Source organism: Cervus elaphus, chromosome 15, assembly GCF_910594005.1.
Source record: "Cervus elaphus chromosome 15, mCerEla1.1, whole genome shotgun sequence".
Classification (NCBI taxonomy): Eukaryota; Metazoa; Chordata; class Mammalia; order Artiodactyla; family Cervidae; genus Cervus; species Cervus elaphus.
The window spans coordinates 38,734,821-38,762,719 of record NC_057829.1 but is presented as its reverse complement, the minus strand read 5'-3'; the positions used below and the strand labels follow the sequence as shown (position 1 = coordinate 38,762,719).

The window sequence follows — 27,899 nt, the reverse complement described above, 5'->3', positions numbered from 1 at the left end:
GAAAGATTGAAGGTGGGAGGAGAAGGGACGACAGAGGCTGAGATGGTTGGATGGCATCACTGACTCAATGGACATGAGTTTGAGTAAACTCCAGGTGTTAGTGATGGACAGGGAGGCCTGGCGTGCTGCAAGTCCATGGGGTCGCAAAGAGTAGGACATGGCTGAGTGACTGAACAAAATTGAACTGAAGGCTTACTAGAAAGTCTCAGAGGCTTGACCTTGCCCTATACCCTGTTACCCACCCCACCGGCTCCCCCAACTTGAGAATCTAAATCTCTTGATTGGATTTGACCCAGGATGGGACTTTTTCAGGTGAGTGTGTGGGTGGTCAAAAAGGGCAAACAAATTAAGGGTTTTCAAGGTAGGGATTACGATGATGGGCCATTATAATCCATGAATCTTGGCTGGGTCAGATGAATGTGGGAAAGATGAAAGAAACTAAAAACCTGCTACTGTTAATGGGTTGGAAGTTTTAGAATTTGCATTATTTCTAGAGTTGGTGATTTCAATGAAATGAGGTTGTAGTGAAAAAAAAAAAAAGGAGTATTTGAAATTCAGAGTTTGGAGCAAGTGTGGTTAATGGTAATGGCAAGGTCATGAGTATGACCATGAGATAAGTGACTGATGTATGGTAGAAGAAAAGACAATTATTAGCGATGAAGAGCTGAGAGGTCCAGGTATTGGACAGATCTTCCAATGGATGCTGATGCACTGAGAACGGTGACAGGACTAGAGGTGGAAGGGAGTGTGGGTGTGTAAATGCAATATTGGCCCCCTAAACATGCCCATGTTCTAATCTCTGGACCCTATGTTTTCTTATGTGGCAAAAGGGACTTTGTATATATGTTTGGGTTAAGGATCTTCAGATGGGGAGTTTACCCTGGATTATGAGGTTAAGGGGAAATTTAGTCACAAGGATCATTATAAGAGTGAGGCAACAGGATTAGAGTCAGGGAAGGAGATGTAATGACAGAGGTTGGAGTGGGGGTTATGGCCCAAGGAATGTGGGCAGCCTCTCAGAGCTAGAAAAGGCACAGAAATAGATACTTCCCTTCTGGAAGCCCTACAGTCCATGGAATTCTCCAGGCCAGAATCCTGGAGTGGGTAGCCTTTCCCTTCTCCAGGGGATCTTCCCAACCCAGGGACTGAACCCAGGTCTCCCGTGTTGCGGGTAGATTCTTTACCAGCTGAGCCACAAGGGAAGCACAAGAATACTGGAGTGAGTAGTCTATCCCTTCTCCAGTGGATCTTTCTGACCCAGGAATTGAACCAGGGTCTCCTGCATTGTAGGTGGATTCTTTACCACCTGAGCTATCAGGGAAGCAAGAATATGGAGAATATTACAGTTCATGGAATTCTCCAGGCCAGAATACTGGAGTGGGTATCCTTTCCCGTCTCCAGGGAATCTTCCCAAACTGGGGATTGGACCCAGGTCTCCCACATTGCAGGCAGATTCTTTGCCAACTGAGCCACAAGGGAAGCACAAGAAGGAATGCGGCCCTTTATGAGATCATTTTAGATTCCACAACTGAAATATAACAAATTTGTATTGTTTTAAGCCAATAAGTTTGTGGCAATCTGTTACAGGGGCCATAGGAAATTAACACAGCAGGTACTAGAGTCATTAATGAATTAGGGAGAGGGATGGTAGTGGTTAGGAGAGGAGGTGGTAAAGGACAGAATTAAGAGGGTAACACCTGATACATAGATTCGAATGTTGCTGAGGTTTTAGATGGAGGAAGGAATTTTACAGGTGATGTATCATGAGGTCTAGGGTTTATGATGGCAGGTTTAGAAAACAGGATCAGATTAGGAAGGATCCAGATCACTATAGGGATATGTTGATGAAGAACCTGGAGATTTGGGGTTTCTGTGGTACCTGGATAAACAAGAAGGAGAGGGAAGAGTCCAGAGGTCTCTTGTCTCAAGGTAGTTTCATTTATTTATTCAAGACATATTTATTCTGAGGAGCATCTGTTATGGGCAAGAATGATTTGTTGACCCACAGGCAAGTTAGTGCAACCTCCTGGGGACTCCTGGGGACTGTTCTTCTGAATGCCAGAAATTTGAGTTGCTCTAAAAGGTTCCTTTCTCTCTTCTATGGGCAAAGTGATATGGCAGTCTGGATGGCGGAGGGGAGATGAGAAGGAAAGAACATTGATGGCAGTGATGTCTTATTTGGAATAGGAAGCTTGGGACTTTCATTTTCCCTGGTGGCTTGACAGGCCAGAGAAGAGAAAGCCACCTAAAATGAAAGAAGAATCAGACTGGCATCAGATTTCTTACGCACAACATCAGATACTAGGAGTCAGTGGAGCAATGCCTTTAAAGCTTTAAAGAAAAAGGACTTAGGACCTGGAGCTTTGTACTAAGCAAGAACACAAATTGAGTGTGAGTGTGGGTGAGACTTTGCTCTGGGGTAGATTCCTTGCCTTTTCCTCTGCCATGCAGGGGAGTTGTTCCAGAGACTGCGCTCCCAGGCTTCTGTTTCACTGGCTTCTGGGTGGGTTCAACCAGCAAGAGCACAAGAAGAATGAAGAAACTAGGTTTCAGTTCCTCCCAACCCCTCCCACCCCTACCCCTTCAGAGGAATCTGATCTTTGCTGTGTGTTCTCGGTGACTCCAGCTCCTGGATGATCTGGCCCAAGGCTGGCACCTGCAAACACCACCTCTTGCTTTGTCCCTCCAGCCTAAGGATGACAGTGAATGTCTACTCTCTGTAATAATTGGGTTGCCTTTCTCCTTGCTTGGTCTCACAGTTCTTCCATTATTTATGTTACCGATTGTTGCCATTAAATTTCCTGTTTAAATGCTTACAATTGTTTAACTTTTCCTGTTAGGAATTTGAGTGATATAATAGCAAGATAAAGTTATTTTTTGGAAATTCATGGATTCAGAAAGTTTTATCTCTGGCATAATCCTTCTTAGGAAGTTTTATGATGATAAAAAGCAAGGGAAGAATTCAAGAAAGAGGCTGGATCCACTCCAAGAGGACAAGAGGGAACAGTAGATCCAATTCTAGAGAGCAGTGAAGGAAAATCCAGGATGAGAACTATGCCACAGGCCTATAGCACAAACACAGCACCTTGAAGCAGAAGTTCAGAGGCCTCCAAAAAAGGCCATTTAAAACCTCTCCCCAAAATAAAATCTATGTAAGGCCACAAGCTGTTGTGATCCAAACTTGAAGCAAAATAAAATATGCAATGATTTTAAGCATAATTGATAGAATATAAGAAAACTCATTTCACCTTGATGCAAGGAGCATTCTTCCTGCTATGGCCTGAGGCTGTGACATTGGACTTGTAAAGAAAGGGTATATAATCATAGCATTCTGTTTGGCTTTGCAGTAGAAAATATTGAGTCATGTTAATGTAAATGCTGTTTATTGCTTTTTTAGCTCTTAAAGTCAACCTAAATACAAAGACTAGAGAACTCAATTGTGGTTGCAGCAGAGAATGTAAATGTTAACAACCTTGGTACTATAAGCAAAAGTGCAGTTGCAAGAGGTCAAGGGAAGAAAATTGAAGGGAAGTATGAGGCATTAATATTCTTACTTTGTGAATGAAAGAATTCTGAAATTGATAGAATAAGTAGAGAATGACTATATAATTTAAAGTAATTAAGAAAACCAATAGTAGACTTATGAGCAGAATTGTAATTGTCAGATGTTATGAGATGGAGGATTAGCATACCTGGTTTCTATAAATACTTCCTCCAGTTGTCAGCTCAAGAGAGAGGCTGTTCTGGGGTTGGGGGCTGGGAGCAGGGATGATAGGGGTAGATTGGGGCAGGCTATGTTGCTTTCCACCCTCAGCTCTCTTTTATTCTTTAATTTGTGTCCATGAGGTTTTAAAACATGTTGGAATGAAAAAGAAGGGCTTCCCAGGTGTTGCTAGTGGTAAAGAACCTGCCTGCGAATGCAGGAGACATAAGAGACACAGGTTTGATCCCTAGGTGGAGAAGATTCTCTGGAGGACGGCATGGCAGTCTACTCCAGTATTTTTGCCGGGAGAATCCCGTGGACAAAGGAGCTTGGTGGGCTGCAGTCCATAGGGTTGCAAAAAGTCGTACATGACTGAAGTGACTTAGCACACACACATCCATGAAAGAGAAAAAAGTTAACAGCATTTATCTCTGGGAAGTAAAATTGTATTTCCTCCATTCTTTTTGCTTTATCCTTTGAGTTATATATATGATTTCTATTTACTTTTCTATGGAAGCAGTTGTTTACTTAAAAAAAAAAAACACAAAAGCAAGTGTTCCACTTTTCTTCGTCCTGGGGAGAATTAAGCCCAAACTTCTTATTACCAAGAGCCAATAGTGAGTGGTAGTTCTGAGCATGGTTGAAATCTTACTGGCTATGTGATCTCAATCACGTTATATGACCTTTATACTTCAGTTTCTTACCTGTGAAGTTGAGATATTAAATATAGGACCCACCTCTTCATGACTGTTCTGAGGATGACATGAGTTAATCTACAGAAAACTTGTGGACTGGAACCTGGCATCCTGCAGACACTATACAAGTGTTTTCTATTATATTTTATTACTTTGCTGTCACAGATTCTTTATGATCTGACTCCATGATACCCTTCCAAATGTGTCTCCCTTTCTACTTTCCTTTTGAACTGTTTGCTACTCTTCATTTCCAATCAAACTTTTCTTCAAAGTCCAGCTCATGCACCACTTTTCTATCTAACTTTATCTGATCTTTCAGCTAGAAGTACCTCCTCTGCAAACCGCAGTTTTCATCTGTGTTGTGAATAATTTTACAGTATTGAATACTTCCTATGCTGTATTCCGTTATTTCTGTACATATGTATATATTTTTCCAGTTGGGTTGGATGCTTCTGGAGGACAGAGTATTTTATTTTCAAGTATCTGGCAGAAAGTAGATGTTTCCAAAAATGTTGTTTTGAATGTATTTTAATGAGTCAGAGAAGAAAAGGATGAGCAATGTGATATCTTAGTTAAAATAAAAAACTCAATGCTTTGCCTCTGTTGTAGAGTTGTGCTTGTTTCAATTTTTGCTTTTCTTTTGTAATAGGCTAGGGTAAGACTCAGAAACAGCCTTGATAATAAACCACATTTTCCATTTCTAACAACCCTTTAGTAGCTCCATGCTGAAGCTTATTAGAGTAAGGCCTTTTTGTTTACTGCACAAAGACCACTGTTTTTCACTAAAATGCTGACTCATTCCTTTATGATCTTTGATCTGGTTCAGTTTTTGCAGAAACAGCCTGTTTGCCATCAGCACAATTTTTCACTTTTGTTTCCATAGGTGGCGCTAGCTGCGTGTGTTAAAGCCACAAACTGGGGTGAAAATTAATCTTGTTCAGAAATAACTGAATGTCCATTTGCTTTTCATTCTTTCTCCCAAGCTTCTTGCTTCTTTGTATTTATTTACTCTTAGAGAATTTCCATAAGCAATGTTCTGGAGATGCTGCTCTCAGACAGGTCGTTAAAACCAGGTCCATTAATCAGGTTGGGGTCATCTTCAACACCTTTGGGTAATTCAGGTTTTAAGGAAAACATTAATAATAAAAAAAACAAGTTATTTATAGTGATATTCTGAATCTATTATGCTATAGCATTAATTTAAGCAAATCGTGTACTTAATCATGCCTAGCTAAATACAGAATGCTAATTTATTAGCATTAATGGAAATATTCCTAGCATTTCGTACTTGATAATATTTTTATGCCTAACCTCCCTGCAGCCTTTTTATTACACCCATAAGTAATAATGCTGACACTTCTCTTTTCAATATTCTTTTTATATTATGAATGTGAGCATTTGATGTTATTATGCTGAAAGCAATATTTTCTGTTTGAAAAATAATTTACAGCAAGGATTTAAAGGTGAGCATCTTGTGCTTTGGCCCATGATTCTAAGGTCTGAAGAAATCTAGCAGTGAGCTCATTGAGATTGAGTTAATAAGAGTCACACACACACATATGTGCATGAACACATTGTCTGTGTGTAAGTTGACTATACTAGCTTAATGAGAGAGGAGCAATATCAGGAAAATCACAATGAATTCATGGAGGGAAGTGTAGCCAATCTTTAGGGCACTAATTGCAGGAGAAGGTGAATAACATTTTTGTAGGCAAGGATGTCTTCATGGGCCTGTGATCTATACAGTCACGCAGAGCTATGTACTTAGAAAAATCCAGTGCTTGGTTTAATGTTCTGCTATTACTCTCTAGAAAACATTAAAAAATTATTAAGAACTGCATCTTGCCTTGGACCTCCCACATCACATATGTGGTCCTGTTTTTAGGCTTAATAGCTTTAAAAACAGTTGCAGGGCTAGAGAGGAGAATTTGTAATAGGCGTCATAAACCTGTGTGACTAGCTTCACGGCTTTGAGAGTGAATGAAATGGCGAATCAACGAGATTCCCTGGAAATAGCCCCAGCACGGGTCATTGTTAATGGGCTATGGGGGAGCTGTCTCTGTGGAGCTGTAAACAGATGGCAGCTGAAAACTCTGTGACTAGCCTTCCTTACCCAGATTTCAAAACATGCAGTCAGCATTCTCATGCTGAGAACTTTTTAAAATTAGGAATTTTCGATACTGTTCCAGAAATATTCCTATCACCTCTCATTGCATTCATTTCCTGAATGGATGTCTGAAATTTTTTTTTTTTTTTCTGGTAGGTAGAACATGTTTCCTTGCCAATCTTGCTAAGGAAGACAAAAAAAGAAGACAGAAGTAAGTCACCTACATATTTAGTCTAGCGCAATGGTGACACACCTATTATTGCATTAGTAAATAGGGTGGTTTTGAACTTTGAAACTGAAACTCATAACTATATTGCTGATATCCTTTTGCAGAGAGAGATGGCTTTTATCAGCTGTTCACTTGCTTATGCAGAAAATAAATGAATCTGTGCTTAATACAATTTCTCCTCGGAGTGAGCTTGCACTGAAGTTTTAAAAATTAAATTCTGGGGGGGAAATCTGAGAATACCATGGCTTTGCCTCCTGCTCTGCATTCTAGATGCCTTTCTCCTTACACTGCAAAGGGTTTCAGGGGCTTATTTATTGCAGCTGCTTATATTTATGTTATGGTGTCTAGTTAATAAGAGCATCTTCTCTGTTCTAGCCTTTACAGTACACATTTCAGCAGGGACAAATGGAGGGAGCACCCTAAAATAATGTTTAGATTCAAATTCTTTTTTATGTAGAAGAATTTATGTTCAGCATGTATTCATTCATTCATTCTCCACTTGCCATTTATTCTTGGTTCTTGATTTAGAAATGAATATGAATTTGAAGCTTGCAGGTTTACTCTGGACAGAGACTAATGTTGAGGCCATTGACACTTGGAGCTAAAGAGATTTTAACATTCTTTAGCATGACCCTTTCAGAGGAAGAAAAGAATTTGTTTAAAGCTGTAAGTTTATTAGTGTCCACCTGAAATTTTCAAGGAAGGAAGTCATCACATGTGACAGAAGTATCAAGTTTCTGGGCTTTCCTGCTGTCTCAGTGGTAAAGAATCGGCCTACCAATGTAGGAGACATGCGTTCGATCCCTGGTCCAGGAGGATCTCAACATGCCCCAGAGCAACTAAGCCTGTGCACCACAGCTGTTGAGTTTGTGTTCTAGAGCCCAGGAACTGCAACTGCTGAAGCCTGTGCGCTGCAGCGAGAGGCCACTGCAGTGAGAAGCCCGTGCACCACAATGAAGAGAGTCCCCTGCTAGATACAACTAGAGAAAAGTCTGCACAGCCACGGAGGCACACACAGCCAAAAATAAATAATCACATAAAATTATTTTTTAAAAAAGTACTATCAAGTTCCCTATAGCAGAGAGGAGCCAAACAGTTTTCACCTTTGCCATAAAATTTGAATTATTAAGATAGTGGGGATAGCTGTCGCTAGTATGTGAGTACCTAAGAGTCAGCACCTCTGAGTGGTAGAGTTGGGCTTTTTGTTCAAAAGTCCTTAATGACACCCACACTGAGGAATCAGATTTCTGAAGAATTTTACCACAGAGCAGTTCTTTATCTTCCCATTTCTGCAAGACATTTTCATATTTATTATACATTTTAAAAAATTTGCGATCAGAAAAGGCAGCTTGGAAAAAGTGTCAACTATAGTTAATTTCAGGTGTAAGTTAACAAACATCTGAAATAAAAACTAGGGTTAATATTTTCTTCCTAATTTAGTGTTTTATAAATATAAGATATAATGCTGTTCCTATAGTAAAGCAATTTATTTGAAAGTTTTATAGTCTCATTTTTATAGTCTTCCATTTTCCAGGGAACTATGGAAATATTTGAGAGCTGTCAGGTAAAATCAACATTTCTATAGAAATACATGCTAAAAGTTTATCCTTTTCAATAAAAGAACTTAGCAAAGTACTCAGATCCCTTTGATTTTCTTTGTCCCCTCTTTGGTTCTCTGTGACAAATTTCTAGGTCCAGGAGGAATATTCTGGTTTAATCTTTTTCCTAGAAAGGATGCTGCCTAGAGCAGGGACTTCCAATGAATGACCAAGGTTATCCTAGAGACTTGTAAAAAGTAAATACCCAGCAAAACGACAACAAAACTATGATATACATGACGATATGATTCCATTCATATAAAACTCTAGAAAATGTGGACTGCTCCAAAGTGACAGAAAGCCAATCAGTGGTTGCCTGGAGAGGGTGGAGGCACGGAGAGGCAAGAGGAAGGGATTACAGCAAAGGGGCCTAAAGAAACTTCTTGAGTACCACCTATATTTTTGTCTTGACTATGGTGATGGTTTCATGTATGTCCATACATCAAAAATTTCCAAATTGTACACTTTAAATATTGTGAAGTTTCTGTACATCAATCATACTTCAAAATGTATGCAATTTTTTGGTGTCAATTATACCACACACAAAAAAGCAAGTGCTCTACAGACTAAATATAAGAAAAACAAAACAACCCATAATCCCAGTGGTCAGAGATAAACACTGTTTTGTTTTTGTTTTTTTTTAGCTGCTCCACCTGGGACATGGGATCTTAGTTCCCCAACCAGGGATTGAAAGCACAGAGTCTTAACTACTGGATCACCAGGAAAGTCCCTGTAAACACTGTTAATGCAACAGTTATGTACTTCTAGAACCTTTTCTATGAATGTAATCACTGCTGGTGTATCCATCTATCTCTTTCAAGGATCTATAATATTTTCCTGTTCCACCTATATAGGTATATATATAGGTATATATATATACCTATATAGGGATACATATATACATAGGACATATATATATAATTTGTATATATGGAGAGTGAAAAAGTTGGCTTAAAGCTCAACATTCAGCAAACTAAGATCATGCCATCTGGTCCCATCACTTCATGGCAAATAGATGGGGAAACAACGGAAACAGTGACAGACTATTTTTGGGGGCTTCAAAATCACTGCAGATGGTGGCTGCAGCCATGAAATTAAAGGAGCCTTTGCTCCTTGGAAGAAAAGCTATGACCAACCAAGATACCATATTAAAAAGCAGAGACATTACTTTGCCAACAAAGGTACGTCTAGTCAAAGCTATGGTTTTTCCAGCAGTCATGTATGGATGTGAGTGTTGGACTGTAAGGAAAGCTGAATGTCAAAGAATTGATGCTTTTGAACTGTGGTGTTGGAGAAGACTCTTGAGAGTCCCTTGGATGGCAAGGAGATCCAACCAGTCAATCCTGAAGGAAATCAGTCCTGAATTACTCATTGTAAGGACTGATGCTGAAGCTGAAACTCCAATACTTTGGCCACCTGATGCAAAGAACTGACTCACTGGAAAAGACCCTGATGCTGGGAAAGATTGAAGGTAGGAGGAGAAGGGGGCGACAGAGGATGAGATGGCTGGATGGCATCACCTACTCAATGGACATGAGTTTGAGCAAGTTCCGGGAATTGGTGATGGACAGGGAAGCCTGGCATGCTGCAATCCAGGGGTCGCAAAGAGTCTAACATGACTGAGCCACTGAACTGACTGACTGATAATATATATATCTATAAGGTCAACTTGCTGCTTTTAGGAAAATGACTATTTTCGAGTGCTCTGCTGTCCTCTCCCTCAGAGAAGAGATGCGGTGTTTTTGAAAGTGAAAGTGTTAGTTGCTTCAGTCTGGTCTGACTCTTTGTGACTCCATGAACTGTAGTTCACCTGGCTCCTCTGTCCATGGAATTCTGTAGGCAAGAATACTGGAGTGGGTAGCCATTTCCTTCTCCAGGGGATCTTCCCGACCCAGAGATTGAACCTGGGTCTCCCGCCTTGGAGGCAGATTCTTTACTGAGAGATTTGTCGGGGGTGCCCAAATCTTCCCTTCATCCCTTCGCTGCTATGTTTGAAGTGTTTGCCCATGAATGTCAGCCTGCCTGGGAACTGCCAGTCTCCCACATCCATGTCTACAAATCTACCTCAGAACTTTGCACAACAGAAAAGTAACTGCTGTCTCGAAAGGTTGGCATCCTCAGACATGGCATTCTCAAGTTTTGAAAAGTGGTATTTACCTGATTGTGAACAGTTTCTAGAGTGGAGTACATCACTAGCCTTGGGCGTAGGTGCTGTGATTCACTCTCTCCAGGCAATTTTGTCTGGTTCTGCTGGGATTGCAGTGTGATCCACGGTGCTCTTCAGCACCCCAGGAAAAAAAGCTTTCAATGGCACTGCAGTCCTTTCTGACCCACAGTGATTGCTTGTCTGCTTCTGTGGCTTCTAGTAGCTCTTTCCCTCACTTGAATAAGTTTCCCCTTCTGCTACTTCAAGCTGATATTCTTTAAAAAAAAAAAATATATATATATATATACACACACACATATATATGTATGTATATGTATATATATGTATATGTATATATATATATAGGTTGGTTATCCTGTACCTCTGCAACCAAGAGAGAAAGGAAAAAGAGGGCGAGATTGAGAAATAGAGAATTTTCAGTTGCTGTCTTCATTTCTTTTATTTCAGAACCCTTTACTTACGGCCAGGCCCATCTGTCTGCACTCTCTGCTCTCTTTACTTTTTAGCTTTTAAAGTTCTCAGGAAAGGATTTTGGGACCCAAAAAGTCAATAAGACTCAAAGAATTGTCAACATACTTATACACAGAAGCTAACCAATCTCAATAAACCTCAAATAAGCACGGCTAACACTTGTCTATAAAGAATAGCTGTTTCAGCTGTTTGCCAAAGCATAGATCTGTGAGCCATTTTATTTGCCATCTTCACAGACACAGTATTATTAGTCATTCACCTACTGGGAATATTTTCCAAAAAATTACTCCCCCGTGGGAAATTATAAAAAATTTAGAACAGTACATTTTAACTACTGAATATTAATGCAACCTTTTCTAACTTACTAATAAAAGAATCAAATCCCTGTTTGTGAATATATTAAAAAGTTAGACCAGGCAGTTTATATGCATCAGTAGTTTTTTTCACTGTGACATTCATTTTCACTTTAGAATTTAGACAGGATTGTAATGGGACTGATAAAAGCAAAACTATACTCTTTGAAATATGTGTTAATTGTGCCCATTTTTGTCTTCATGACAATTGATTGCGGTGTTTGCCTTGGAGATGAATGACTTAAGAGTCCTCAGTTCCATGTGTGACGTACACCATTATAGGGTATTACTCCCATCAAAAGGTTCAGTTACGCTGGTGGTAAAATTAAAGTGATTACCTTGACTTAGTTATGATATGTGATATGTCACAACTTGGGTGTCCCAGTGGAATTATATTGATTCAGTAAAGACTAGCAGTTTAGGAATCAGGAAACCTGGATTTTAGTCCCACATCCATTTATAATAAAATTGGGCAATTATCAGTGGGCCTCATGTGTTGGGTGTGTGAATGTATATGAATGTGTGTATGAGTGCGTAGATTTGTGTGTATGTTTATAAAAATGGTACAAAGTAAGACAGTTAGCATAGCTGAAATATTGGGTGTGTTAGGAGTAGTGGTAGAAGATAGAGGTTTACAAGGAGATCAGATCATAAGGGACATTATATACCATGCTAAAGAAAATGAATTTTATTTTATAAGTGCTAGGGAAACACATTAAAAAGTTTTTTTTTTTAATTTGAAATAATTTGAGAGTTGCAAAGATAGTACAAAGTCCCATATGCTATTTACCTAGCTTCCGGTAATTTCAATGACTCATTTATCAAAACTGAGAGGAGCCTGTGGCTGTTTGCTCGGTACTTCTCTGCGGCCGAGGTGCGCGCCTGGTGCAGGGAGGGGCGTGTGCGCCACTCGGGCTGGGACCTGGGTGCGGTGGCTGCTGGTGGCGCTGACAGCGGCCGCAGCGCTGGTACTCTTGAGCCAGCTGGGCGCCGCCGACCGCCAGTGGGCCTGCTTCCTGTGCCGCCGCCCTCGGCGCTTCACCAGCTTTGAACAGGTGGCCCAGCTGAGTGCCATCGTTTGCGGCCTGATGGCCTCGCTTCTCTTTCTGCTAAAACAAACAAAACTGAGACATTTTCATTGGTACAATACTAATAACTAAATTATAGACTTCATTTAGATTTTTATCAGTTTTCCCACTAATTTTTTCCTTCTGTTCTAAGATCCAGTCCAGAATACCACATTGCATTGGACTGCCATGCGTCTTCAGTATTTTCTTATCTGTGATTGTTTTGCAGACTTTCTCTTTCCTGACCTTTGCACCTTCACATGTCTGCAATGTGCTGATCAGGTGTTTTGTAACTGTCCCTCAATTCAGGTTTGTCTGAAGTTTTCTGAGGATTAGATTAAGGTTATGCTTTTTTGGCAAGAATAGTGCAGGAGTTGCCCTTCTAGGTGCCTCACAGCAGATGGTACTTGATGTTGATATGTTATTATCAGTGATTTCAGCGTCATTCATTTGGCTAAGGTGAAGTATGCCAGGTTCATCCACTGTGAAATAATTTTTTTCCTTTGTGATTGTTAAATATTTTGGGAGGACATTCTTTGACATAGTGCAAATGTCCTGCTTCTTAATTTTCTGCCCACTGAGCCATTTATCCACGGAGCCATTATTATTGTAGTGTTTGAGTGGTGGTTTTCTATTTCCATTATTCCTGCTGCATTTATTAATAGGAACCTCCTGTAAAGAAGAGCCTTGGCATTATTTTGAGGAATGATTACCATGATGCTAATATGTGGATGATAAATTGGAAAGAAGAAAGACTGGAGGCAGGGAGACTACAAGTTAGGAGACTGTTAAAATAATTTAGGAAAGTTGACAAGAGCATGAACTGAGGCAAGTGCAATGCAAGTAGGCAATTAATATGAGACCTATTTCAGAGGCAGACTACTGTCTGAACATGATGACTTGTTAGATGTGAGCAAGGAAGGCAGGCAGGCATCAAGTATGGCAACAGGTTTCTTTCTTGGAGATAAGGAATATTGGAGGAATAGGTGATTTCGGAAGAAAAGAGCTAAGGTATATTTAAGTATGTACGTGCAGAGTGGAGGAATCTTTGTGAAACATCCACAGAGGGTTGTGTAGTAAGTTGGTCATACAGAAGGCTGGAATTTAGAAGAGAGGTCTGGCACAGAAATAAAGAGCTGAAAGTCATCAGTAGGTTGCTGGGAGTTAGAATCCATGGAAATGCACAACATTGTCTAGGAAAAGAATGTGGAAATAGAAAAACCCTAGCAGGCTAAGGATCACCAATATAAAGATGGGAAGAAGGAAAGGAGCTCACACAGAGAGAATGAAATTGGGCACCTGAAACAGTAGGAGGAAAAGTAGCACAGTGGGAAAGTGCAGGCCGAGTGAGGAGAGGTCTCATGGAGGAAGGAATGCTTCGCCACCGTCCGGGTTACAGAGAAGTCAGGTAAGAAGAAGACTGAAACAACATGGCAGCTCTGAGTGCATTTCATCAGAGCAGTTTCAGCACAATGGTGAGAGATTAGTATTACATACTCTGCCCTTTTCACACTCATAAGTTATGACCGTAAGTATGTTTATTTTTTATTCTTTAGCACGGGCCATTCCCCTTATTTTTCTGAATGCTTTTTTTGGGGGAGGACGGGCTCACTGCTCAGCTTGTGGGATCTTTATTCCCTCACCAGGGATCGAACCCCAGGCCCTGGTAGTAAAAGTGCCAATTCCTAACCACTAGACTGCCAAGAAATCCCCTCTCTGGGTGCCTTACATTAAAATACACATACACATTCACACACACACACATTATTATCTGGTGGCATGCTAGATAATTCATCATTCCCCTGAATGGCTGTGCTTCACTTGACTGGCACAGAATTACCTACAAGCATTTCATTATTGTATCTCAATTCAGTGTGTTTGGATTGAGTATTTGGCCAAGGTCTCCATGTACTCAGTGGATGGGTCAATTTGCTTTGCTTGGCCAGGCTCCTGAGTGCCCCCCTGTCCCCAGCCTTATAAATGTGTCATCATCAGCTGAACAGAGAGCAAGGTGAAAGGAGAAAGGATGGTTCAGCTCAAATCTATCCCCACGAGGGAAAAAGCAATTCAAAACATATGCCCTGCTCACAGAGGAGCAAAAGCATTATCTTTGTATAACATTACTTCAACATAGAGGTCAAATTTTCCTCAGTAAACTCAATTACTTCCTGTATTCTCTCTGGAAAGAAAAATATTTGCCTCTAGAACAGCCTTCGAGCATGGGAAATTAACCCTGGAATATGAATCATTAAAGCTAAAAGTACAAGATATTCTGGAAGCTGAGTTTGGCCTTGTAGCTATTTATTAACATTTGTAAGAAACTTCTTTTGATTGTAAAAACAATGTAATAATATAACAGAAAGTCAAAAAGCAGAAAAGAGAACCACTGCTAATCTTATTAGCATAGTTACTATCCTTTTTGAGTATTTCTATATTTCTTCTATATGTGCTCATATTTTTGCATAATTACAATCATACAGATTATATATAGTTTTATCACTGGCGTTTTTGGTTGACTCAAGCATAGTTCTGAGTTGCTAAGTAGCCTTTATAATTATTCTTTTTAAATGATTTCATAATATTCCATGGAATATATAGGCCATAAGTTAATTAAATATTCCTCTACTATAGGACATTTAGTCTGTTTCTAATTTATCACTATCATAAGTAAGGCTGTATTGAAAAATATTGTATGTGTGACTTTATCCCTATGTTTTATATTGTGTTGTAGGTTATATTTTCAAAAGTGGGATTACTGAGTCACAGAGGATGAACATTTAAACTTCATATTTATTTCCATATTGCCTTTTAAAAGAGCTTACTGATTATGATAACACCAATTAAAGTTTGCTAAGTGGGTTGATGTTGTTGTTCAGTTGCTCAGTTGTGTCTGACTCTTTGCAACCCCATGGACCGCAGCACTCCAGGTTCCCCTGTCTTTCACGATCTCCCAGAATTTGCTCAAACTCCATTGAGTCGGTGATGCCATCCAACCATCTCATCCTCTGTTGCCCGCTTCTTCTCCTGCCCTCAATCTTTCCCAGCATCAGGTCTTTTCCAATGAGTTGGCTCTTCACATCAGGTGGCCAAAGTATTGGAGCTTCAGCTCCAGCATCAGTCCTTCCAATGAATAGTCAGGGTTGATTTCCTTTAGGATTGACTGGTTTGATCTCCCTGCAGTCCAAAGGACTCCCAAGAGCCTTCTCCAGCACCACAGTTCGAAAGCATCAATTCTTTGGTGCTTAACCTTCTTTCAGGTCCAGCTCTCACATCCATACATGACTACTGGAAAAACCATAGGTTTGATTATATGGTCCAAAAGGCTAGAGCAGGGTCAGGTAGAATGACTCTCCCATGTGGAAAGAGGTTGAAGGGCACTGAAAGTTCCATCTAGGGATTTGCTGACAGTAAAACTTAGTGAAGCTGAAATTCTGCTGTGAACTTCAAGTCAGAGGTAGAATTTTAAGTAGGAGAAATAAAAGGAAATAGGAAGTAAAAAAAAAAAAAAAGAAAAGGTCAAAAATCTGATGGACACTTAAAAGATTGAAGAAGCAGTGGGGCAGAAAAAGCCAAGAGGGCGGGGCGGCAGGGTAAAGTACAAGGTTTGAAGCCTGTATTGGTTGTGTATGTATCAACTCACAGGAAGTGTTTCAGACACACAACGACACTGGACTCAGCAATAATTAAAAGTCGATTTTTACTGTCTAATGGATACTTTGAGTTTTTAAGGGACTCCCTCATTTCATCTTCATTACAGCATGAACTTCAGCCACATGATGTGAAGAATGGACTCCTTGGAAGAGATCCTGATGCTGGGAAAGATTGAAGGCAGGAGGAGAAGGGGATGATAGAGGATGAGATGGTTGGATGGCATTACTGACTCGATGGAAATGAGTTTGGACAGGAGTTGGTGATGGACAGGGAAGCCTGGCGTGCTGCAGTCCACGGGGCCACAGAGTCGGACGCGACTGAGCTCAGCTGGCTGAACAGCGTGAACAGGTGCTATGACTGCTCCCACTTTCAGGTGACGGTGGCAAGGCTGAGAGGTGAGCTGGCCAGTGACTGTCCTAAGCGGCACAGTGGTCAGCTGTCAGATGATCTAATGCTTTTTCCTTCGCCCCACCATGCTATCCACTCTGCTGATGTTTCAAATTTTGTAAACACACTCTGGGTATTAATATACCTCATTCTTCTTTCAATTTATGTTTCTCTGGTTTCAAGTCATGCTCGATATTTGAATAAGACACTTGTAATATAAGAATTGGGAAGAGGGATTACTTCATACAGTAATAGTAATGATATTTATTTAACCATTTGATATTCCCACTGCTAGAAGGACATCAGCATTGTTTTATTTCACTTAAAAAAATTTTTTTTTTTTTGGCTGCATGCTATGGCATATGGGACCTCAGTTCACTGACCAGTTCACTTTAGATCACTGACCCTCTGCCCCCTGCATTGGAAGGTGGAGTCTTAACTTCTGGAACACCAGGGAGTTCCTTTATTTCACTTTTGTGGTACTCAGCAACTGTTGTTGAATTGTCAAAGTTTTCATAAAAAGGTAGAAGAAAGTTGTTGAAATGTTGACAGTTGTCTTTACATGGTAAGAAAATGAATAATTGTTTACACCCTATACTTTGGCATTTTCTAAATGATATAAAATTGCTATTTTCTTTGAAATTAATAGAAAAATTTTAAAAGAAAAGAATTGGAAAGAGAACAAAAGGGTCACTTACATATCTGAAAAAACTGGCCACAGACAAGGAGGTGAACATATTCTAAATTGATATTGAGTCAGCACAAAACTAAGTGATGACATTCGACTTTCAAATTCAGGTTGTTTGCCTAACACCAAAGCTTCCTAGATCAAGAGTCCGCAACCTCTGGGATCTAATGCCTGATGATCTGAGGTGGAGCTGATGTACACAATAAAGTACACAATACATGTAATGCGCTTGAATCATCCCGAAACCCCCCTTCTCATTCCATGGAAAAATTGTCTTCCATGAAACTTGGTCCCTGGTGCCCAAAAGGTTGGGGACTACTGTCCTAGATTATGGCTATGACTTATCATAAATATTTCATATTTAAAAATGAAAAGGAACACAGTTAAGGCTTATTATTCCAGTGTCCTGGCCACATTGTGCATGGAATTATATTGTGCACAGATAAGAAAAGATTGTCTTTGGAGTACAGTGAACTGAGGATGAAACCAGGATCTTCTACAAGAAGGCTGTGGATATCTTGAGCAGGAATACGATATCCAAATGTGGCCAAACTTCAGTCTCTATACACTGGTGCTGGATTAAATCCCATACTTCTACTTCGGGTGAAGTAGAAAGAAATGTCTTTATTGATTGGTTTGCCAGGCAAAGGGTGCCACAGTGGGCTAATGCCCTCAAGCCTGTGCCTTGCCCCACAGAGGGTATTGAGGAGCAGGGTGTGATCAGCTCATGGACATTCTTCTGATTGGCTGGTGGTGAGGTAATTGGGAGTCAGCATCATTAACTTTCCGGTTCCAACTAGCCTGGGGTTATATGTGCTGGTGAGCAGCATATAGTTAACTTCTTTCACCTGGTGGGGGTTTTGGTATGTGTAAAATAGCTCAAAGGACATGGCTCAGAATATTATCTATAGCCCTTGCCTGCCTGTGTGCTAAGTCTCTTCAGTCATGTCTGACTTTGCGACCCTATGCACAGTAGCCCTCCAGACTCCTCTGTCCATGGGATTCTCCAGGCAAGAATACTGCAGTGGGCTGCCATTGCCCACCTCTAAGGGATCTTCCCAGCCCAGGGATTGAACCTGCAGTTCTTACATCTCCTACACTGGCAGGCAGGTTCTTTACCAGTAGCGCCACCTGGGAAGCCCAGAGGACATGTTGCCTCCCTGTCAGGAAATCAAACCCTGGCCTCCCGAGTGACAGGTGGGGATACTTATCACTATACTAATGAGGACAGTGTAGTCCTTGAGGGAGAACTAAAGGCTCTTAACTTTGTTTAATGGCTAAAGTATTATTATTTTGTCCTGCTTGATTGTTTTTGCATTTTCTCACTTCTCTCATTAAATTTATTCTTTGACTGAAGTTTTCTACAGACAAAAGGCAGGCGGAGGACATGGGTGGGGGCCTATTCTGTGAAGGCCTCATAGGGTCCTGCTTGGTTACACAAGTTTTCATCTTAGTTCTGTTTTTCAACCAAAGTCCTAAGGAAGATGCTTGAGGAAGTGACGTGGATAGTCTTTGGTTTTGAAATGACACATGAATCTGTTTTTATTTCTGTTGATAACTTTCCTTTATGAAACTATGATGTTTAGATTAACACTGAAAAGATTTTCAGAGATTTCCCTGGTGGCCCAGGAGTTAAGACTCAGTCTTCTAATGCAGGGGGCATAGGTTCGATCCCTGGTCAGGGAACTGAAGTCCCACATGCTGTGGGGTGAGGCCCAAATATTTTTTAAAAAAGGACTTTCAAAAAATAAAAAATAAAAAAGGACTTTCAATTCAGCTTCCAAATGTGAAGAGCTTGGAATCTGTCACTCCTATCCTTGCAACAAGAAAAACTGGACAACCTGAAAACCAGTGCCTTTTCTTGGCTGTATTATGGGAATGAGGATGCAGGGGGAAACCACCATCTTGAAACCTTGGGTAGAGAATGAGTTCGTTAAAGAGAACAAGCACTGGGGCTTCCCCAGTGGTCCAGTGGTTGAGAACCCACCTGCCAATGCAGGGGACATGGGTTTGATCCCTGCTCCAGGAAGTTCTCACGTGCCACAAGGCGACTAAGCCCCTGCACAACTACTGAAGCCCACATGCCTAGAGCCTACACCCTGCAACAAGGCAAGCTATGGCAATGAGGAGCCCGCAACTAGAGAGTAGGCCCCGCTCTCCACAACTAGAGAAAGCCCTCTTGCAGCAATGAAGACCCAGCACAGCCAATATATAAACAAGTAAGTTAAAAAGAATTTTTTTTAAGAGATGCTTATAAAAAAAGAGAACAAGCACTGAAAATTAATAAAGAAAATGGAAATTGGTGTAAGTTTTTTTTTTTTTTTAGATCAACGGAGTCCTAGACTGGGGTTCAGGGCCACCTGGGCATATCTGGAGGGATTACAGTGTCTCCTAGGAGAGAAAGCCACCTAAAGGAGGAAGGGACCACGGAGAAGTTTTGACAGAGCCAAGGGGATGTGGTTGGGAGGACTTAGTAGTGTTTGTTATTCCAGTTTGTGCCCAAGTCTTTAATCCTGGGGGTTTGTAGACGACGTTGGAGTCGGTTGGAGAACAAGTATGCTGTACATACTCTGACAAGGCTTTTTCTCCAGGACACTTGGGCATGAGCCACACAGCTCTGACACTCCTAAAACAGCATAAGACAAGGGGAGAGGGACCACTGTGCACTGTTGATATCTTGGGGGTTCAGGAGTTTAGCTGCAGTGGGAGAAGGGACATCTGGCAGGAAATAGAGGGACAAGAACAGCACTCAGATGAGCAGACATGCTCATAGATACCCCTGAGACATACCTGGGGACTCCAAGAAACACTTCAGTTGCCCAGGAGGGGCATGACCCACTGAAAAATGAGTTATTTCTGCTAATGTCACACTAGTAACTCCCACAGGCTGTGAAGGGCTGGGCAAAGTCTCATCACCTGCAAGAATAGTTTTGTGTCATCTCTCATTCTGGACATTCCTTCATCTAGCCCTTTGGTTGGCTTGCAGAAACATCCGAAACTCATCTAGGAAAATGCTTAGGAAGCAATATTATGTAGGATGGTTTTCTTGGTTCTGTTTCTCTGCTTGATTTTATTGTAGAAAATATGACTTTCATTAATATCTCCTTGAAATGGATAATGCGGGCCAGACTAGTGGTTCAATTCTTTGTGCCATCTAGGTTTTATCCTCCTTCAATAATAGAATTTAAAATTAGTTGAACTCTAAAGGACCCAGGTTTCTCAGCTTTTTATCTCACACTTTACAGGTTTCCCCTAAGAACACTGTATTTGCTTCTCAGGACTTTGGTTGTGTGCTTTATTTCCTCTATGGAAAGACCCTGGTAAAGTTTAAATTACAGTTAATTGATAGAGGCCAAGGAGGAAGATTGAAAAATTTAATTAGTTTCCCTGCAAAGTAATGTGTATTAATCTGACTTTCCACACTAGAGACTAACATATCTTAACTTAAGGGGCACACAAAGTGTTCTGTTTAAATATACAGGGTCTGAGTCATTCTCCCAGCTTATTTTCTGTCTAGACAGAGGAGAGAATCAAATCCCTTTTAAATTATAAAATTGTTCTGTGATTAGATATCATGGCTGTCTCCTGAGGCACTCACAAGACCTCATAAATAGCTAACACCTGTTAACACTTGATTATGTATTAGGAATGGAGCAGGCCTGTTGGTGTCCCGTGTTGCACGCCCTAAGCCCACCTTGGCCTCCAGCTGCGGCGTGGTGGGAGCTTTCAGCGCAGACCACCTCCCTTCTCACATACTCTTGGGACTCAGCTCTATGCCTTACTGTCTTTCTCCAAGTGCAAGGGGCTTGCTCAGCCTGTGTGTTTGGGCCTGAAAGTGTGAGACAGGAGTTGGTGCCCCCACAGTAACCAACATACCCGGGTGGCAGGAATTGATGGATAAATACTCCAACCTAAACTTAGACCCAAGTTTCATTTCTGTGTATCTGCCCCAGCAGGACTGAGCAGTAACCACCAGCTCAGTCAAGCACTGTTTATTGGGTTTTCATCTTCCCGTCTCTCGCGAACTTCTCTAGCCACTCTGAAATGAACTACCTGAGCCCTCATCCTTGTCTCAGTCCCTGCTTTTGGAGAAGCGAAACTTAAGAGGTAGTTAGTTTGGAGGGTTACATAGGCTGATCTTGAACATACATTTGACTAGCACTTGCCTGTGACTGTTCATTGAATGAATACCTTTTGAGAGCCTCCTGTGTGCTAAGCAAGGATTTTTGGTATTGAACAAAGCGAACAGAACATCTGCCCTCATGAACCTTTCATATTCCTCTTTTAAACTTCACAACAACCATGTGAATTAGATGTTATTTTTACTCCATTTCATAATTAACTAATATGGTTGAGGATTCTCAGCTGTTTGGGGATATGAACATGTTTAATTTTTCTAAAAAAATTCTAGCTTTTCTCTGTTGTTCCCAGATTTCTTCCCAGTTTTATAAATCTTCCCAGTTTTATAAATCTTCAGCCACTTTTTCTGATTAATGATCCTATTCCAGTTTTATGACTCATACTGCTCTTTTTTAAAATTGAGGGACCATTGATTTACAACGTTGTGTAATTTCTGCTATATAGCAAAGTGATTCAGTTATACATATATGTATATGCGTATATATATATATTCTTTTTAGAATTCTTTTCCACTTTGTTTTATCACAGGATATTGAATACAGTTCCCTGTGCTATACAGTAGGACCTTGTTCATTACTCACTCTCATGTAGGTTACACCTTCAACGTCCTAATCAGTTCTAAAGTGCCCATTCCTGTGCCTTTTCTCTATGCTTGGGAGGGCTTAAAAAATCCACTTGGAGACTTGTGTGAGGCGTCAGTGGGGGGAGTGGTTTTTGGTCTTGGCAAACAACTCAGATGAAACTGTTGGAGGGGCTCACGTGATTGCTGACTCCGGAGCTCCATGGGGCAACCTGGGGCTCTGACCCTGTCCCCTGTTTTTGGGATGGGAGTTCCGCTGGCTTTTCCAGAGCTGGAAGCTGCCTCACACCTAGTCTTGGGAGAGTAGGTGGTGTCGAGATCATCTGGACAGAATATTTGGCTGAATCCAGTGAAGTCCTCTACAGAAACTTACATGATTTCAGCAGGTAGGAACCGAGAGCTACTCGTCTTGTGACCACCCAGAGCCAGTCTCGTGAGTATGTCCCCTTTGTTACTAAACCTGCCACCTACCAGTCTGGAAATGGTTTGCCGCTTTCTTCTGTCCCTGCCCTCCGTGTCCAGAGGGCCAGTTTTGAATCTCAGTGCCGCCCGCCCCCCGCCCACCCCACCGTGAAGCTCCCAAGGTTGGAAACTAACAACTGGGGAGGCAGTTAGGAAACTGAAGAATGGACCTTGGGAAACACCCAGGGGGTACTCCTGACTTGGCCATTGACCCCTCTCTATGGAGAGGGGTGACCTGTACGTTAGATGCTTTGGGCACCCAGTGAGTTCAGGGGCACCTGGAAAACGCCGACTGGTCTAATGCGAGTGTTTGAGGAACTGGGCAGAGAGCCCGGAGGCATGGGAGAGAAACACGGGGCTGTGCGGTGGACTGGGCTCTGTCGTCCAACTAGAGGTTGAGTTCAAATCAGGAAATTAGGAGAACTGAGGGTGGAAAGGATGTGCAGGTGTCCACCGCTCTGCTAGTTTGGGGCTGGCGGATAAATCGGGAGCACAGGAGACAATACTGGAGCCCTTAGCATGCAAAGCCAAGAGGGCTTATGCACCGCTGATCAAGTTCCGGGAGCTTTGGACAAAGCATCTTGCTTTGGTCTCCCATTGCCCACCAGGTGTGCGGACCAGTGTCAGATTTCATCCGAGGAACTTCCCGGGTTATGAAGCAACAGATACAGAGATACAGTTGAACAAAAAGAATTCTAAAGTCTCTGGTCCAGGGAGAATCTCTTGCAGTGACGTTTTCTTCTGAGGAGTTTATGATATTCATGCCAAACATAATGTATATGTCATTTGTACCTTTGCTACTGGGAAAAGAGAGAGAGAGGAGAGAGGGCAGATACAATCGTCTTCATCTCACTTATAATCAGCTTAAAATAAAATGACATGATCTTTTAGGGAGGAATGGCAGATAGTCCTGTTTATTCTACTTTGCTTGGATTGAAATGGAAAATATCTTTTAATTCCTGGGTCAGCTTTGTTAGGCAGTGGTTGCCTGGAGAGCTGTGTTGAGAAGGAATCTGAGGCCATAAGCAGGTGTATGTAATAGGAGGTCATTAATTGGTATAAAATTAATTATCAAAGTCATGGGTGTAGGGAGGGAGAAAAGCTACACTTTGAAATTTATTTGGCATTCTTGGTCTGGTTTCATGTTAACAAGTTGCGCTTACTAGATGAGGCACCCTGAAAGTCTTCCAGAATTTTAACTTACTAGGTGTTACCATTAAGGTCCAGGGCGTCAAACTACAGGAAATTAAGCAGAAAACAAAATGTACTGTAGGATATTGGAAGTTCATTGACTCTTCAGGAAGGCTGGAGAACCTAGCTCATAAAATTGGCAGCAACCAAAATAACCTGGGGGCTTGCCTATGGCTCAGCGGTAAATCCACCTGCAGTGCAGGAGACATGGGTTTGATCCCTGAAACAGGAAGATCCCCTGGAGGAGGGCATATCAACCCACTCTGGTGTTCTTGCCAGGAAAATCCCATGGACAGGGGAGCCTGACGGGCTACAGTCCATAGCGTCACAAAGAGCTGGACACGACTGAAGTGACTGAGCATGCATGCAAGATAACCTGGGCCATAGACAGGCAACCTTGGTATTCATGGATACTTACCACTGCTCTGGGACCTTCCCTGCAACATTCATGGGCTTTTGAAAAGGTTTTTGAAACTTTTTACAAAAAATTTTAATGTTTCATATAAAACAGTATAATGAAGCTCATTATACTGAGCTTCCATGCATTCATTCCCAGATTCCTTGATTATTACAATTCTGTCAGTCCTATTTAATCTATCCCCCATTTAAAAATAATTTTTTTGCTGGAATATTTTGAAGCAATTCTAGACATGGTAATAAGTCACTTGTAAACATTTTATAGGTTTCACGCTCAACTTAAAAAAAAAAACTTTACTTACAACACAATTACACTAACTCAGGATGCCATCTATAAACTACATTTTTGTTGAACTTAGTCATTAGTCGACCCTTTATTACTTTGTCAAGTTTCATCATTTCACGCCTACACTCTGGTAGCCCAGGAGTTAGGTTGTCCCTTGGTCATCCACTATGGGAGACGGCCAACCATCTTGGAGTTATCAGTACTCTCAAATAAGAAGGGTGTATCCCGTCTGGGCAGACACAATGGTAGATGAGGCATAGTAGAGTTTGGAACATGGTCACACAGTCATTTAGCCACTTGTCAAAATTGCCATTTATGTTTCCCATTTGTTTTTGACTTATAGCCTAGCATTCTTCTATAATTTCAGAAATATAGTTTGATAGTCATTGAGTTTTTATTTAAAATGATATGGTTTCCACCTGGTTGGAAGGCTATTTTCTTCCTGGGAGGGTTATTAGCAATTATGTATGTAAATCTATGCACGCTTTCTTTTGATACATTCTCTTGGGAAAAATTACACCAAGAAATTATTAAGGTACATGAAAACAACAGTTAAAATTCCCAGAGGATAATTGAGGCATTGAATATATTTACATATTTTAAGTCATCCAACCAATATCACTTGAGGGTGACCGGGTTGAGGAAAGAATGTTAAGATAGTAATTTCCCCTGTTTTGACCAATGAATGTGAAAAAGAATTAAGGTCATGGACTGTAGAGCACCCAGAAGTGAGATGGAGGCGACTGCAGGCTCTTGGCTTTATCTGGCAGGGTCCTTGCTCAATGCCAATTTCTGAGGCTTCCTTATATGAGAAATGGGGTACATAATTCTTCTTCTTGTTTTGAATCACATATTTGCCATCATTTGCACTTCCTTTGTCTTTCATTATTTTTTATCTTCATTATCACTAGGGATCATGAGTGCTAATCACAATCTAATTTCTACTGTCAGCCATCACTGGGGACTACAATTATCGAAATAAATTCAGCAAATACCTATTGATTAGTATTGATATATCCATTATGGAGATGGAGAGCCTAGCAAGGTTTTGCATCCTCAGGAGGATCAGGGAAGATGAGAGGCAAACCCGCAAATAAAGGTATCAGAAAGGAGCTAAAGTAAAAAGCTTTTAGAGTTTAGAGACGGAAAAGATTATGTTTATTTTTGCCTGGAGAGATCAGGGAAGGCTTTCTGGAGTATGTGGCATTTGAATTGGCTTTAAATACTGGCTTAAAGCCATTTAATGTGGAAGAGGCACATTCCGAAAGTATGGGCAGGCTCTAGAAATTGCCCAGCTTAAAGGTGTGTGCACAAGTGCATGCGCGCGCGCCTGTGTGTAAAGGGAACAATGTTGATGAATCCAACAATCCCAGTTGGATTCTGACTGAAAACAAGACATTTCAGAGTTTATTAGGAAAGTCTGTAAGAGAAAAGGGTTTCCCAGATGCTTCAGTGGTAAAGAATCCACCTGCCAATGCAGGAGACGCAGGAGACTTGGGTTTGATTCCTAGGTCAGGAAGATCCCCTGGAGGAGGAAATGGCAACCTACTCTAATATTCTTGCCTGGAAAATTCCATGGACAGAAGAGCTTGGTGGGGTGCAGTCTATAGGGCCGTAAAGAGTTGGATACAAGTGAACATGCACACATAAGAGAAAAATCATTCAAAGTTAGTAAGAAAAGCTTTACAGAGAAATGTCATGGTCACATAGCTCTTCCTAGTTGGCAGCACCCTAGTGGGGTGCACACCTCCACCAGGCCCGGCTCTGTGGGACATAGTGGACCCAAAGCCTGCTTAAGGAGGTGCCCTGGTGACCAGTGCTCCCCGGCTATACCAGCAGACCTAACCCATGCTTCTTGGGGTTTTACATATGTCACCTCCTCATTGTGATTCCTGCTCTGTCTTTCGTAGTGTAGCCTCTGTGTGCCCCGGTACTGAACTGAATCTCAGAGACACAGTTTTGGGTGAAGTAGAAAATAATAGCTTTATTGCTTTGCCAGGCAAAGGGGGGACGCAGTGGGCTAATGACCTCAAAACTGTTTGTTCCAGCCTGAAAGTGGTCGTGAGGAGGTGTATAGTAATGGCTTAAAGAAGAGGGTGTGATCAGCTCATGGACATTCTTCTGATTGGTTGGTGGTGAGGTGAGTGGGAGTCAGCATCATCAACCTTCTGGTTTCTACTGCTCTGGGGTCTCTGTGCTAGTGGGCAGCGTGCAATTAACTTCTTTTACCTGGTGGGGGTTTCAGGCTCTGCAAATCAGCTTAAAGGTGCTGTCCTCTGTATCCCTTGAGGAGAAATCAGGATCCTGCCCCAAAGCTGCACTACTGTTTTTTGACCCTGCCCAGCCTGTCTCAGCATCCCTCTCCCTTCCCTGGTTAGCAACTCTGTGAAACTGCCCTTTGGAACCCAGGGGTCACATAGGCTGAATGAAGCCTATTTCCTGCCAAAAAGGAACTCAGGGGATAGAAAGACTTTTGTGCCCAGGAGCCCCAGAATGTCCTGTTTGGTTTTGGTAGGGCTGGGCACCAATCCAGAACTGAGGGAGAGAGCTTTGCAGTTGAGTCTTGCTTTTGTTTTATACTAAAATCAGCAGAAGCTAGATCAGGAGCTCAGACTGTGAATACCTTTCTGTCATGGTCTGTGGGTGGGTTGAAAAAGAATTTCCAGACGTGAGGCAGAATGAGAGGAGAGTTAAAGTTTATTAGAGTGGGAGATGCTGTTAGAACAGTGGGTTGGCTCAAGGGAGAGCCAACCTTGAACGTGGGTCCTTGGTCCATTTTTATAGCTAGGGGACAAGGAGCAGGGCAGGAGTCTTGTGAGTCATTTGCTGACTGGATGAGGTAGGTATACCCGATGGGAGAAGAGTAAGGTAAATACGTTTTTCTTATATGAGGTAGAAGGGGAGACAGGCCTTACAACTCAGGAGGGTTCAAAAATTCCACAACTGTTACAACATGGTGGAAAGGGTGATCAGGGTCTGGTTTTTTTCCGTTCCTGCATTCCAAGACACTTCTCGTTCACCTTGTTCTTCCGTCCTTGGGGCACCACACTTTTCATCCTGGGGAGGAGTGAGCCTGGGTGTGAATGTGGGCTCCAGCGCTTAGAATCTGCGTGATTTCTGGCAAGTCGTCTAGTCTCTGTTTCAATGTTGTCTCATCTGTAACGTGGTGGCAGCCATACTATTTTCTCCCTGTGTGTGAAGTTAATGGTATAAAGTGTTGAACAAGCTTGCTGACTTTTGCTCTCGCTGGTGCAACAGAGCGTGGGGAGGAGCCTTGGAGGGGGAAGGGGCACTGATGGACCTGTGGATGGTCTTGCATGTCAGGCCAGGAAGCTGAGGCAGGAGCCATCCTTGCTGCAACAAGAGCTGGGCGTGGGTGAGCGTCTTTATTTCTGAGCTTGAGGTTATTTCCAGCAGACTGGGAGTGAAGCTAATCCCTTTCTAGGTGCCGCAGGAAAACTGGGTCCCTCTCCGTGGTTTCTTAGGTTACTGGAGGAGGGCTGTGGACCCAGTGTCCTGCATAAGCCTGTCATACAATGAAGTGGCATGTGATTGCATCAAAGGAGTGGCCGGTGGGGGCATATATATGACTCCTCAGGACTCATTGTGTGCCAGAAAGTGTCCCTTCTAAGGCAGGTCACACAAGAGTGCCAGGGATTACAGGATGCAAACACTTGTCTGGGGAGATAGGCTTGTCAAGCTTAAAA

The 27,899-nt window shown here is 41.8% G+C and overlaps 1 long non-coding RNA gene across 2 annotated transcripts in view; it reads left to right on the top strand.

Annotated features, from left to right (window-relative positions):
* Window positions 1-16,199, top strand: part of LOC122709529 — a 29,149-nt gene extending 12,950 nt beyond the window's left edge. For both annotated transcript variants that reach the window (XR_006345544.1, XR_006345545.1), the window contains exons 3-4: window positions 6,662-6,716; window positions 16,148-16,199. This is a non-coding gene — a long non-coding RNA (uncharacterized LOC122709529). The remainder of the gene's footprint in view (window positions 1-6,661; window positions 6,717-16,147) is intronic.
* Window positions 16,200-27,899: the final 11,700 nt, after the last annotated feature.